Below are 11,955 nucleotides of genomic sequence, written 5' to 3'. Positions count from 1 at the left end.
CATTAAACCATCCCCAGATTCTCCACTAACATTTCAATAGCTTATGTCAGTCAGAAGCCACTCAGGTACCAATGCTATGGAGATGACCAGGCTCATCAAAATGCGCTAAAAACGCAGACTAAACACTAACTTTTCCGTATTGTAAACGGAGACATGAAATGGGTGTTTAGGATTTGTTACGAATCGTCAAACCACTCTACCTTAAGTGAAACATAGTCTATTTAAACACTCTAGATCAAATATAAATAAAAGAGACAACAGTATAGAACAGCTTGTATATTGGAAAATGCATGCAAGCAATAGGTACATTACCTCCTACTAATTAGCTGTTCCAATATAGCAACATCCCATAAACAATACCCTTTCAAAAATGCAATTTCAAACTCTGGTTCTGACGTGCAGATCTCCTATGCACGAGAAAACTACACCAAGACCGACCTCACAGAGAAATGGCTCTAGCTATCGTGTTTTGAAGCTTCCAATTCTTCTGCAACCAAAGCAACTTCGGAATGCTGCAGCTAAAAAAAAACAAAACAAGAGAACCTAGTCTGTGTACTTCTATTGTTATCACTGTTTTAATAGAACCTAGAGGTCTCCTAAGTTATTTACTTAATCTGTTGTCAGGTGGCACTTCAGTACCACTGCTCCCTTGAAAGAAAAAAATCTCAGTAACAAAATAACGGTACAATCACACCTCCCATTTACGAAAATGATCCATCATTATGCAAAGTTGACATATTTTTAAACGCTTATTCTTGGTGCATCAGTACACTGCAGCACAAATATATATTACGTTGAATCTAAGTATGTCAACATTCACAGCTCCATTCTATTTCAGTCAGTTTACTCTTGCTACACAGTGCCTTCATCTTTCTTCATCCATGTCTCGACAACGTGTCGGCACTTACATTTTCTCGAAATGACACCTGTGTAATTTTCAAACTGAATGGTGGCAATACACAGCTGTATCTAAAAGACTCAATTTTTGCTCCTTAATACCTACAAACACATGAAGATAGAGTTACAAACAGTGCATTGATTTGTCTGAGCCACGTTATTGACTATTTAAATACTGAAATATTGTAACATCAGCACCAAGGTCAAGGTCTTATTCTTGATTGTGCAATATTTATTTTGATGATTTCACCGCAGACTCCAACTTCAATTTCTATAATTGAACAGTTCACATTACGCCAAGAATCCTTCTGGATAACGTATCTCTTCATGTCTCAGTATTAAAGATTTGCATGCCTTTGGACCTCTTCTTACTGTAACTCTTTACCTGCTACTGCTTTCCTATGTTGAAAAATGTGGCGCTGGAAAAGCGCAGCAGGCCAGGCAGCACCACACTTTTCAACTCCAGTCTCCAGCACCTGCAGTCCTCACTTTCTCCTACGGCTGTCCTATATCAGAAAACCTGACTCTCTCAAGTATGTTTGCGAAGATCTCGCATACTCTTTATCCGTCACTGACGCCAAAGTTTGATTTATATATCAACTCAAAATTATCAGACATTCAGCTTCCCATCTTGCCATTTTAACTCACTGTTCTGCCACATGAATCCTCATGACCTCAGGGAGTGAATTGTAGAAATCCTTCAAAATAAGAGTCTGTCTGAGAGTGTATATGCTTGATCTATTTTCAATGTCTTTATTGGCCTGTTTCACTGACTTTGATCATTTCAAACACAATGGACGTTTAACCGCGAGCACTTCTTAGATTCCTAAAAATGTTTTCCGTAGGCATCTGGAAGAAGCTCATACGCACGAATGATCGCCTTCATCGTCGCCTCATTCTTCCTGGATACCGCCCCTGATAATGATGCAATTATCACACTAGCTCTGCCTACCAGCTTTGCCTGGATTAACCAAATCCACATGGTCACTGGCCACTTCATTTGTTTATCCACATTCTGAAATGAAGTGAAATAGGCATCTATATCGTTCTCATTTAAATACATCTCCATGAGGCCTTTGGCTACACTTGGTTTGCTCATCCTCAAAATCATCCACATTCAACTGACCTTCTACCTTCTTCTCCGCCACTCTAAATCGTCCGCTCACTCTAATTGCCAACTTTTGAAGATTACACACTCTCTTTTTGCCTTTGTTCTCTTCTACTTTCTCTCTTCTTCCTTCCTCTCCTTTTCTTTTAACTCAGCTTTTAATCATAATTCAAACCATTTTAATTCCGTTTCATGTTCAATTGTTTCATCTGCAATTGAAACTTAAAGTTTCCGAAGATTCCGATGGCGTATCCACCAAACGTAATGCCGAGCTAATGCTATAACTAGTTCCCATTTTCTCACAGACGGAGACAATCTCAACTTCTAATTTCAAGGGTTTTGTGTTGCTCACTTTTCATGAAACCCCAAAAGTCACTTCTTCCACCCTGAGCAGACTCCGACTGATGAAACAACCATTACTGCACAAAGTCGAGAGTGTGGTGCTGGATGAAAAGCTTTTGCCCGAACTTTTGATTCTTCTGCACCTTGCGTGCTGCCTGATCTGTTGTGCGTTTCCACCACCACAATCACGACTTTGGACTCCAGCATCTGCACTCCTTACTTTCTCATAGTTCATTAGTACATAGAGCGATGCTTAAACCAAACGAATTCAACATCCAGAACAAAACACATTATAAACTACCACACGCCGTCTTTGACCCCAACAATCCTAAACACAACTTGGAATTTACGATTTCGAACCGAACAAGTTCAGCCAGTGTGCTTGGACCAGACAAGACTGCTAAGAAATATTTTAAGAAGGGAGACTGGACGTCAATTTTTACATATTACAAACATAGATGTGAAGTGTGTATTTCAGATGTGATGCGAGTGGTCAAACCACTCAGCATTAAGCAAAACACAATTTATTTAAAGACTCAAATAAAAATGGAAACCAAAGGAAGAAGAATTTAGAATAACTTGATGATTGGAAAATCTAACCGAATAATAGATACACTAGCGTCTGCTAATTAAGGGCGCCAATGTAGTAGCACCACAAAAACACACCCCTTGTCAAAAAAAGACATAAATTCTTGCGTGCTGTTCATCAATACAGGATGAAGCAACATGAAGGCAGAGTTCATAGATAATAATAACTATGGACTTCATTCACTGCTGCTTTCAACTCTTCTGTGAACCCAAGCACCTGGTGACAGTTACTGCTCAAAATAACAACTAGAAAACCTGATGTGTCAGAGCAGGGCACACTAATCGATTGTGACCACCGTTAAAAGTATCAAAAAAAAACCTCTAAAGATATTTACTTCGGTCACTTTCAGTAGCCAGTTCGGCATCTCTGTCTTCAGTACCTTTCAAAAATACGAACAGGGAAAAAAAAACTTTATTAAAGTGACAACATGATCACATCAGTTAGATGTCTGTCCTTTATCATAATACTCAAGAAGCTTCCTTGTGTTACTGACCGCCCAGCCTGTACAGCTGTACAGACTGTGCTCATGTATTCTCAGGTAAGCGGGACTACGTGTCCAGTACGGGGAGTATTGCAAAACTTTGCTGACATATCGTGACTACACTCAATTTTGTTTACTGTCTTGCATGGGAAGAGCTGCTGCCCTTTGTAGAGTGGCAAATTTACGTCTCTGAATCTCCATTCGAACAGGACAAGGGAACAGTACTCGGAAAGTTGTGTGTGTGCGTTAACGTGCGTACGTGCTCATTGGAATCGTTCAATGTGAAAACGTTCGAGAGAGAATAGACTCTGAGGAAATCACTTTAAATATGAACAACTGACAATGGTTTCGATAATCGACAGGTAAAGATTGAGGCACCCTTCATGGAACTATGCAATAAAATGCTTGAGAATATCAAATTAAAAGCATTGCCACACCCAGTGACAATATAGAGTCGTGTGCACAGGAATGATTTATGGAAAGGATTTGGTTTGAGTTCGGATGCAAACCGTGAAGCATTGACTCAGATTTATTTCCGCAAGTTTGAAGCTGGAAGTGTTAGCAACAAAGTAATGCCATCATTAAGGCTGCATTTCATAGCGCAAGAATCAAACAGCAGATGGGATGAGCCAGTGAAGTACATACTGAATGTGTTAATTATTACAATTAGAAATGGTCAGTTTATAGAGTCAGTGATCCAGTTGTCGCCAAAGGGATCACCAAATTTGTGACTCATCAGTTTCAGCCTCAAATATTGGTCATTGATGGGTTAAAGTCAGTGGGATGAAATGGAACTTGTAAGCAGTAAGAAGACAGTTGTCACCATGTTCCCAATCCTTCAGTCATAAGGGCAATGGTACAATGAATCTTTGTCCACAACTGAAAGTGAGCGAGTCCCATGCAAGACAGTTCCAGAACCAAAAAGGGTGACAGTGAATGAACTAGCCCAATGATGGAGTTCGCAGTGACGTCTGCAGTGAACATACGAATTCAGAGTCTCATTAGGAATAATACTTTTTGGAAGGATTGGAAAGTAAATGGAAGAACTGTAATGCAGTCATAATGGTTTATAGCAATAATATTTTAACGGTGAGACTTACCAGGAACAATGACGATCCCCAGGATAGGATAAGAAAAATATTGAATAATGCAAAGAACATAATAGATGTACCATTATAATGACAACCAATAATATGTTGAAAGAGCCCAAATATAATCGAATAAACTCCTTTTCCATTGTTGCAACATTCCAGTCTACTTTCCTCAAATTCTGATCCATTATTAGAGCATTCCAGATCAATGTTCTCAGATTCTAATTCATATTCCCCCTCTCTCTGGAGCTGCTGATCCCTATTAGTTCCGCTGATGATGCTCCCACTCGTACAATGGGATTAAAGTTGGAATGGAGCCCATTTATCATTTACAGATTGAAACATTCATTTGAGATATTTACAATACACAGTGATGATATTAATCACAGTCATCGAACAAACAGGTTCAGTCAAACCTTTCCTTACATCACATACCATACCACTTTAAAAAGAACACTTACTTGATCTGGATGGAATATATGCGGTTGACTGAGGGATTGACCATAAACCTTTCACTCTTTTTAATCTTTCTCCCTTGTGTGTTGGGTGTAGTGAAAGAACATTACAGGTATGTGTACATCCCAACCTGTGTATAAAAGGAGGCAAGGATAAAATAACAGATCAGCTAAATAAAATGGCTGAAGGGAAACATTTGATGTTTATTTCCCATTTACTTGGTGTGAGGCGAATTCTACTTTACGGTGCACTGTTATCAAACAGCTCGACAAAGAGGATTGTGATAGCTGCTCAGGAACTTAGGGGAAGGGTAGGAGGCTGGAAGAACATAAAAGTCCAGGCAACATCAGGAGGCGTACAAGTTGACGTTTTGGGTGTAATACATCTTTTCACTAAAGTGTGGCTATTGGGTGAGCTGTTAATAATGTGTCACGCGCGGGAAGGGTAGTGAAGTGGGGAAGAATTGGTGCATCATGCAGTTTGAAAATTGGTGCAGTGTAGACCAAAATTTAAGAATTCAAGCAATAGGATAGGCGTTGCAGCGAATCAATAAATGCAACAATTTGGAAAATGCTTATCTAAATGGGGAAATGTGGAGCAGGAGGTCAGATAATGGAAGATATGGTGCTGTGTTGCAGTAACGGTAAAGTTGAGGCAGAGCAATATTGAATTGGAGAATTAGCGTCGGGCAACCCTAAATTTGGCTAGTGTATTGGTCATTCTGAAAGTTGATGTGGGGCACATATTTGACTGTAAATTCACATTTGCTGTTTAGAACGCTTTTAAAGTGTGGTTGATAGAGTTCAGGACAGGTATGTCCCTGTGAAAATAAGAGATCGAAATGAAATGAGTAAGGAACCATGGATGAAAGGTGGAATTGTGAGACTAGCAAAGAGGAAAAAGCAAACGTCTGAAAGGTCTCAGTGACTGAAGACAGATGAAATTTTGGGTGCGTATTGGGAGTGTAGGACCAATCTGGACTAATTAAGAGGGTATGATATATCTTTGGGCAAACAGGGTGAATGAAAATCCTGAGAATTTTATTCATATATAAGGCGCAAGAATGTAACAAATGAAAGAGTTGGCCCACTTAAGGACAAAGGAGGAAATTTATTTGTGGAGTCAGAGGAAATGGGTGAAATTTCTAATGAGTATTTTGTATCGTTATTCACTGAGGAGGGAGAATTGGCGGATAGTGGGGTTAGAGAGCAATAGAATTGCTCGAGGTGATATCGGAATAAAGGCAGATGAAATGTTGGGTTTTCTAAAAGGCATAAAGGTAGATAATTCCCCAGGTCTGGATGCAATCTATCCCATTTTAATGAGGAAGGCGAAAGAGCCAAGTGCTAGGGGTTTAATAGATATATTTTCAGTATTGTTGAACACGGGTGAGGTTCTGGAAGATTAAAGCATTGTTAACTTTGTTCGCTTGTTTAATAAGGATAACAGGGATAATCCAGGTTATTATAGATCATTCGACCTGATGTCAATATTCGCTCCCACGTGTTGGATGAGGCCTTCCAATGCACATCATCAACTTCAATCACTTCCGTGCTTGAACTCCAACCCTCCAACAGCAACATGGAAAGAATCGTAGGATCCTCAGCTTACAAGCCACCAGGCACTGGAGGCATCAACTTATCCTCCGATATTTCCACTAAATACAAACAGACCCTACTACTCGACATATTTTGCACTCCCCACTCCTATCTGCGTTGCCAAAACAGCATTTCCTCCGTGACTCCATTGTTAGGTCCGTGCCCCACACCAACCTTCCCTCCCATCTCGACACCTTCCACTGTCACCGCAAGAATTGCAAAACTTGCACACTCACATGCTCACTTCCCTCTGTCCAAACCCCAAAGATGGCTTCCACTTTAGTCAGAGATTTACCAGTACTTCTGCACACATCATTTATTGTGTTCGCTGCTCCAGATGGGGCTCTCTCCAAGTTAGAGTGAAAGAAAGCTGATTTGTGGAACGCTTCAGAGAATAACTCCATGATACATGCACGAAACAACTCCGTCGCTGCGCGGCCGTACACTTAGCTGCCACTTCCATGCCGCCAGGAGATGCTTGTTCTGTGGCTTCTGCATCATCAAACCCTTACAACTCGTCACTTGGAGGAAAACTCCAACAACATGGCATCAATATGAAATTCACGAGTTTACTCATTTCTCCTCCCACTACTGTATCCTAGACCCAACCGTCCAACTCGGCACCGCCTCTTGACCTGTCCTACCTGTCCGCCTCGTTTCCACCTATCTGCTCCATCCTCCTCTCTGACTTATCACTTTCAGACTAACTGCATTTCTCCGGTGCAACCACAACTACCTTGTGCCGAGTCCCACACCCATGCCATTTGCCTTTCAGCCCCCTTTTGCCATACCTTCATTCCTGATGAAGAGCCTATGCTGGAAAAGCTGGTTATGCTGCTTTTCGTATGTTGCCTTATCAGATGTGTTTTTCAAGCGCCACACTCTTCGATATCAATATTGCATGCCATGCAGCACTCTCTACACTTGGCAAGCTTGGCCGTGTCACTAATAGGAACACCATGCACCAATCTTTGCAAAAGTTATCCACTCAATGTTAAAAAGAAGAAAGAGCAAATAAAATTACAGCACAAGGACAGGCCCTTCGGCCCTTCAAGCCTGCACGGACCTAGATATTCTATCTAAAACTGTCGCCTATTTTCTAAGGGTATGTATCCCTTTGGTCCCTGCCCATTCATATGTCTGTGTAGATATATTTAAGTGATGACATTGTGCCCAACCCTCCCACCTCTGCTGGCAATACATTCCAGACAACCACCACCCTCTGAGTTAGGGAATTTCCATGGATATCTCCCCTAAACTTTTCCCCTTTCCAGCTTGAGCTCGTGATACCTTGCAAATGATGTCAACGCTCTGGGAAAAAAGGCTTCTTGGTAAACACCACGTCTATACATCTCCTGATCTTTTAGACCTGAATGAGGTTCTCAATCAATATTCGTCTTTTGGATGTGTATAATGCTAATCTACTCAACGTTTCTTCATGCTAGCACCCTGCGTAACAGGCAACATCTTAGTGAATATCCTCAGTACCCTCTTTGAAGCATCAACATCCTTTTCGTCACGTGGTGACCAGAATTGTTCGCAGTATTCCAAATGTAGTCGAACCAAAGTCTGATACAACTGTAAAATGACCTGGTAACTACTGTACTTAAAACCCTGCCCAATGAAGGAAAGCATGCCATACGCCTAATTTGCCATTCTATCGACCTGTATTGCAATGTTCATGGAACAATGGACCTGAATGCCCATAGCTTTACAGACATCAATTTTCCACAGAACTTAAGCATTTACTGTATAATTCGTTCTGATGTCATATCTGCCAAAATGCTGTACCTCGTGTTTGCATGTATTGAGCTCCATCTGCCAAATCTCTGTCCAACTGTCCAACTGGTCTATGGTCTGCTGTATTATCTGATAGTTCCCTTCCCTATTTGTTACTTCATAAATCTCAGCGTCAGTTGCACACTTGGCAATCAGACCACTTATACGTTCCTCCAAATCGTTTATGTGTGTACCAAACATCAGCGTTCAGTGCACAGATCCGTGTGGAACAACACTGGTCACTGGCTTGCATTTGAAAAACTCCCTTCACGACGACTGTCTGTCTCCTGTTGCCAAGGTTGCTCCTTGTCCTTCCAGTCAGTACATCCTAAAACCTATGCGACTTCACCTTCTCCATCAGTCTATCATGGGGATTTTTTTGAAAAACTTTACTAAAGTCAACGTATACGACATCGACATTCCTGCCCTCACCATTGAACGTGGTCACTTCCTCACAGAACATTGTAAAACATGATCTTCCCTGCACAAACCCATGTTGCCTATCACTGATAAACCCATTTTCTTCCAAAAGGGAATAGATCCTTTTCCTCAGTATCTTCTTCAGCAGCTCCTCTGATCGGCTTGCATTTGCAGCACCCCGCTCTGGAACTCTGGTCCCCATCATTTGCAGTGCTCACTTTTTCCGCAGGGATATTGTGGCACTGGTCAAGGAAAAGCAGGTGGCATATGTCAGGTAAACAAACCTGCGTTTGTGCGAATCCATGGAGGAGAATAAGGGTAGCAGGCGTATCGTCAAGTTGGAAAACAGGTCGTAAAATGGGTACATGAGATAACTTTGGCAATAGGGTTAACAAGGCGTTGAAGAAATTCTGCAAATACACTAATGGAAAAATATGGCCAAAATGGAGTAAATAGGACGCCTTACGTTTCAGCAAGACTTTTTAGTTGTGAAACCGCAGGAGATGGATGCCATTTGAAATGAGTATTTCCGCTCGTTTTTTTACTGTGGAGTAAGCTGCAAGAGTGAATGAACTTGAAGAAGTACATTGCGATATTTTGAAATAAAGCGCCTGTATGACAAGGAGAAGTGCTGCATATCTGAAAGTGCATACAGGTGTGAAATCCCTGCGACACAACAATTGTACCCCAGAACATTGTGGCAAGCTAGCAAAGTGATTACGAAACCCTTTGCTGATGTACTTGTATCATTGATTGCCATGAATGAGGTGCCAAATGATTGGCGGGTGGCTAAGGCAGTGTCATTATTCAAGAAAGTAAGGAAATATACAGGGAACTGTAGAGGGGTGAATATGACGTAAATGGTGGCTAATTTTCAGGAGCAGATTCCGAGGGAAATCAATTATGTGTATTTGGAAAGACAAGGAAAAAAGAGGTGTTCTTAGGAGGGAAATTGCATCTCAAAAATTTTGCAGAGTTTTTTTGATTTGAAGGAGAATATTGATGAATGCAGGACATTGGATATTCTCTTTATAGAATCATGTAAGACAACCGACAAGGTTCGACGTGCGAGACTGCTTCGCAAGTTTATTTTGCCTGGAAAGAAACGAGAGCCAGCCATTTTTATGTCTACTTAATTTGAAGTCGGGAGGCAGACCGCGAGGGTGAACGTTTGTTTTTTTGGACTGAAAGCCTCTGAACAGTGGTGTACCACAAGGATTGACAGTGAGTCAACTGCATTTTGTCGCCTACACAAATCATTTGAATTTGAATATAGAAATAATACATAGTAAGTTTGTAGATAATTCCAAATTTGATGGTGCTATCGAAATTGAGGAAGGTTATGTCAGTGGATAATGTGACATTGATTAGGTGAGCCGAAGAGTGATAGACGGAGTTTATTTCAGGTAAATATCAGGTGTTGCATTTTGGGAAGACAAATCAGTGCAAGCCTTATCGCGAGATTCGTGTCGACTGCTGCCAGGCAACGAGACCTTCACAGATATGATGGAAACCCTACAGTGTTGGAACAGGAAATTCGGCGATCGAGTCCACGTCGATCCTCTGATGACCATCCCATCTAAGGCACTCCTACCATATCCCTATGACTCTGCATTTCCCATGCTAATCCAACGAGCATACACATCCCTGGGCACTATGAAAAATTTAACATGTTCAATCCAGGCTGAACTGTACATCATTGCACTGTGAGAAGAAACCAAAGCATCCAAAGCGAACCAACACAGAGATGGGGAAAATGTTCAAACTTCACACAATCATCCAAGTATGGAATGTCCCCAGATCACTGTTTCTGTGAGGCAGGAATGCTAAGCACCGAGTCATCCTGCCGCCTTGTGGTGCAGGATGACAGTTCCTTGAAGGTGCTGTCAGAGATAGACAGGGTCGTGAAAAAAGACATTTGCTACACTTGCCAGCATTGTTCTTGGCTTTCCTTACATGCGTTGGATGAAATGTTGCGAACGGACAGGGCATTTTTCAACCTTTAATTCTCGTCTCCTTGCAGGAGAGGATGCTGAAATAATTTGTAAGGATATTACCAGTGTTGTCCATGTTTGGGTGGTGTTTAGCTACAGGGGCATTGAATAAGTTGGGACTATTTTTCCTGGAGTGTTGTGGCTGAGGAGCGACCTTACAGTGATTCATAAAATCATGAGCGGAATGGATAATCTGAATAGTCAATGTCTTTGCCCGTGGGCAGGAGAGTCAAAAAACAGAGGGCAACGTTTTAAGGCGAGAGAGGAAAAATTTGAAAGGGACCTGAGGGACAAAGTTTTCACACTGAGTCTTGTCTGCATATCGAATGTGTTACTAGAATAGGTGGGGGAAGTTGATGGACTTTGTACATTTACAAGATACATGGATTGGTACATTAACAGGAGTGATTAGAGGGATCCATGCCAAATGCTGGCAAAAGGCACTAAATTATCTTTGGATATCTGGTCGGCACGATGACCTGGAGAGAAGGTCTGTTTTTATGCCAAACATCTCTATTGCCTCTTGAGTCTAAAACAAAGGAACAAGCCTTCTTGCTTCTGAATTCATTCCTACCAAAGCACATCCAGTCAGCGAGTTTGCTAAATTACTGACGGTAAAATGCAGAAACACATCATGTAGATTTTGTGGATATTTTGCAGAAGCAGGAGACAGGTTTTCAGTTAATTCAAGCTCGAGCTGGAAGGCATGGGAACTGACCATGCAGTCCCTCAATTCCATTCCACAGGAGCAGCAAGACAATACACACATGTTTGAGCCTGTTACTCAGGAGCAGGAGGAGGATATCTAAACATAGAGACCTGAGACACAGGAACAGAAGACAGTCATTCTCTGGACATAGGAAAATCTGGAGGCTAGTGAACACACAGGATCCTGGCACCCAGGAACAGGAAGAGGTGATTCAATCTCCAAAATCGGAAATGTACAAATAAGTTGCCTGAACAACAAACCTACTACATGACTCAGCAGTTCATAGCTGATCTGATTGTGACTCCTTATTCCATTTTCAGCAGCAGCAGGACTAGTGAGAACAGTGACAAAGGGGCTGTCACGAAGGGAAGTTTCCCTCTAAAAGGACTTACCTCGAGAGTCAGCAGCTTTCATTTTCTGCAGCAGCAGGAGCAGAGAACAATTAACCGGCACACCCCTAGTCTCCACAGGTGCTTTCTAATTACAAAGTT

General features: G+C 41.5%; 1 non-coding gene across 1 annotated transcript; it reads left to right on the top strand.

Moving 5' to 3' along the window:
- Nucleotides 1-8,228: 8,228 nt before the first annotated feature.
- Nucleotides 8,229-8,308, top strand: LOC132805867 (small nucleolar RNA snoR8a). The gene has a single exon (XR_009640966.1). It is a non-coding gene; the product is annotated as a small nucleolar RNA snoR8a (small nucleolar RNA).
- The last annotated feature ends 3,647 nt before the right edge of the window (nt 8,309-11,955 follow it).

Source organism: Hemiscyllium ocellatum, chromosome X (assembly GCF_020745735.1).
Source record: "Hemiscyllium ocellatum isolate sHemOce1 chromosome X, sHemOce1.pat.X.cur, whole genome shotgun sequence".
Classification (NCBI taxonomy): Eukaryota; Metazoa; Chordata; class Chondrichthyes; order Orectolobiformes; family Hemiscylliidae; genus Hemiscyllium; species Hemiscyllium ocellatum.
The sequence above is the reverse complement of the archived record's forward strand: the minus strand, read 5'-3'. Positions and strand labels throughout refer to the sequence as shown.